Below are 3,696 nucleotides of genomic sequence, written 5' to 3'. Positions count from 1 at the left end.
AAAGACCATTTAAGTAGATAATTATAGATCTACTATAACGCCCATTTTAGTTTAAAATTTTACGGAATTCAAACTGTTCGAGTTGAAAGTACTAAAATGTCCTCGTCATAATTCTAACTGTTTCTATTGATTGAAAAGAAGATATACCGGAAGCAGTTATTCTGTTGACCGATTTTCTTAGTTTGATTGACTAAGTTAATCAGCAGTCATCTCTCCTGTGTTGTCAATAACTCATTCAGACTTTGTCATTGGTAAGTTATCCAATCAAATAATTGGTTTGTATTTTAAATCTATTTATATCACTTATCATAGGCTAGTCACGTCGTCATCTCTATAACAGACGATCGTCACAAGGCCACTGTGTAATCAAATCTATGTTAATTTGCCCACGCTTCAGTAAATCCCTTCATCTCTCAACAATGTCAAATAAAATCATCGGAAAATATAATTGAATTTCATTTTTTGACCTAATATTGGTTGTGAGATTATCGAAAAGACAAAAGATATTACTTTAAAATATAAAAATAAAACATAAAGACACTTCAATTAAATAAAACCACAGAAATTTTTAAACATGAACTTTTAGAAAAAATATTTTAGAATTCTACAGGAGTGTCGTAAACATTAAAACCTTGGTTATGTTTTTTTTTTCAACAAACCTTGACAGATTTCTCTGGAAATTTTTCAACCTTGGTCTTGTCATATATAAATTCTATGGTTCTTTGTTGACCGCTATTAGAAAGAAAACATGTTATTTGTAGAGACGTACGTAATATAAGAAAATACATTGAAAATAATTTGTGAATTTTATATTACATATAAAGGGAGAATTTTTATTAACGAGTTAAAATCGTTCATTGATCTAACTGGAACGTTATATTTCATGATTTGTTTTCCTCATTTTGTCAAAAAGGAAGGATATTTAGCAAGTTTTTGTTGATCTTTTCTTTTGGAAGAAAATTTCATTGAAATTATACTCAGTTCGTGAAAAGTTGATTGAATAATTATAGAGAAAACTTTCGAAGAGTAAACAAATAGTGTGAAATTGTGAAAGTGTGAAACAATTTTTTTGGTATCAATTTGAAGCTCTGATTTAAGAAAATAGAAGAACATTTTCGCAAATATCTTTTTAAGAATCACTGTCACAACACATAAACAAGTTGGATTAGAGTTGTCTATATAGATTGTGTTCCTAAGAAATGCTAATGAACAATAGAACTGGGCACGCTTTTCCCCTGTATTATCCAGGACCACGGGTGTATCAACATCGGCCATGTTATCAGGGACCAGATTGCACGTGTCCGCCAGCAAGGGCACCTGATACATTTCTTCATCAGATATTGACGGGAAAAGGATATAAAAATGACTGTCTGTTTGTTAATCGACCAATCAAACAGGAAGTTTATCAAGATTACAGCTGTTGCTATGGTAATGGGTACCCTCCACCATATCCATATTCCCATCAATAAAAGGTATGTTTAATATATGTATATAAGAAAAGAAATGTCTTCATCCGTAATTTAAGATAAATGAAAAATATTTTAAGACAATAAATTACATATTACTTATAGGTTTTGTATTGCTTCTAGAAATTACTCCCTACTTGAAATTAATCTAAAGTTGTAAGACAAACTCTTAAACAAAATTTTAATTTTTTTCTAAATAAAATCCTGCTAAAAGAATTATGACAAAAAGACAAAGTTAACATTTTTTTAGATTAATGGAACTGTACTACGTACAACAAACTATTTAGATAAGGATTTTATGATGTTTGATATTCGCTCGGCGAAAAGACTTAAAATCGAAATATGCTGCTTCTCTGGTAAGCACTCAATATTTAAGGATTACAAAAAGTAATATAGAAACCAAAATATTTTTTTGTTGAAAAGATCTTTAACTTAAATATACATAAAATTCGCCTGAACTTAGAAAGTTTATGATGAATCATGAGAAAATACACCAGAGAATACGATGATCTCAATACCATTCTTCGGACTTCATGTTCTTTGATATATTTGCTGTTAAAACTTCGCCACAGAACACATGAAGATACAAACTTTATATAATATAGTTTCAAAGGACAGGGGAACTTTGGAATCATGAAAGCGTCAGCAATTACAGTTTCAATTAAAAGTAGCTGTTATTCAGTTGGTTGGTTCCCATTTTGCACAAGCCTCATGGCTCAAACAACAGAATCTTATAGTTCACCTCCGTTTATTCTTGTAATTGGTTCTTTGAAGTTTGAATGGATACAGAGTAAACAATTTGACAACTGAATTTTTTTGAAAACGAGATTCAGTAAAAAAAAAAAAAACGGTCTCTTTTTTTATTTTTTTTTTAATTTATGAACATCATCCTTTGTGCTTTTTTCTCTGAAATCAGCTTGAAACCCCGATAATCGCCTGTTTTCAAAGTGAATGTTGTTTAGGACAATTCTTTGTGACCAAAAGATCATACAATTGATTATTTTAAACATACACTCCAAATCAAATACGTCGAATTCGTTTTTTAAAAGAAACAACAAAAAACTGGTTTAACATAGCAACAAGGTAAATATAATGGAAAGTATTCCTGGCTTGATAATATGCAACGGGGGACAACTCATTTTTTATGTTAAAAATATTTAATTATTGCTAACGGGAAGTATATCTTTGGATTTCTGATTCAGTACATATTTTCCCTAAAAACATATACACAAAGTACTCTCTAAAAACTAGATGTTTAGTTCCAGGTACTATTTTAAAATGTATGTTACGGGAGGGATTGTGCCTGATATTCATATGATGAAGACATGATCTTTCAATCAGTTTAATTGAGGTCTGGAGCTGGCATGTCAGTTATCTGCTAGTAGTATGTTGTTATTTATGTATTATAGTCATTTCATTTATTTCTTTTGTTACATCTTCTGACATCGGACTCGGACTTCTCTTGAACAGAATTTTAATGTGCGTACTGTTATGCGTTTACTCATCTACATTGGCTAGAGGTATAGGGGGCGGGTTGAGATCTCATAAACATGTTTAACCCCGCCGCAATTTGCCTTTCCCAAGTCAAGATCCTCTGGTCTTTGTTAATCTTGTATGATTTTTAATTTGAGTTTCTTGTGTATAATTCGAGTTAAGTATGCCGTCCATTATCACTGTACTAGTATACATATTTTTAAGGGGCCAGCTGAGGGACGCCTCCGGAGGCGGGAGTTTCTCGCTACATTGAAGACCCATTGGAGGCCTTCGGTTGTTGTCTGCTCTATAGTCGGGTTGTTGTCGCTTTGACACATGTACAATTAAACTCGCCAAGAAAAACGTTCATTTAGTTAATATATATATAATATATATATATATAGTAGTTATATAGTGCTTACATAGTTTATTATATTCTTTTTCGATAAAGTACAAATAAAGTTAAATATAAAGACAATGATAATCAAAATGAAAACATCACCGAAAAAAAACCCGTTTATTTCCGTATCACACCTCTAGATCGACCTTACAACTTTATTTTTATCCGAGGTTTTTTTTACAATCAACATAGGTATTCAAAAACAGTTATTTTTTTTTCATATGTGTACCTTTTATTGGGCGGATTGAAAGAGTCGACTATTTTTATTGATTGATAGCTCGATTGGCGTTGAAGCAATTCATACTGTTAGGCAGCAACCCAATTTGATTTTCTGGGGGGGGGGGGGGGGGGGGGGGG

General features: G+C 31.7%; 1 long non-coding RNA gene across 1 annotated transcript in view; it reads left to right on the top strand.

Annotated features, from left to right (window-relative positions):
* The first annotated feature begins 637 nt into the window (after window positions 1–637).
* The window catches only part of LOC143068955 (uncharacterized), a 5,707-nt gene continuing 2,648 nt past the window's right edge, over window positions 638–3,696 (top strand). Inside the window, exon 1 of the long non-coding RNA XR_012976280.1 lies at window positions 638–1,472. This is a non-coding gene — a long non-coding RNA (uncharacterized LOC143068955). The remainder of the gene's footprint in view (window positions 1,473–3,696) is intronic.

Source organism: Mytilus galloprovincialis, chromosome 3 (genome assembly GCF_965363235.1).
Source record: "Mytilus galloprovincialis chromosome 3, xbMytGall1.hap1.1, whole genome shotgun sequence".
NCBI classification, from domain to species: domain Eukaryota; kingdom Metazoa; phylum Mollusca; class Bivalvia; order Mytilida; family Mytilidae; genus Mytilus; species Mytilus galloprovincialis.
The sequence above is the reverse complement of the archived record's forward strand: the minus strand, read 5'-3'. Positions and strand labels throughout refer to the sequence as shown.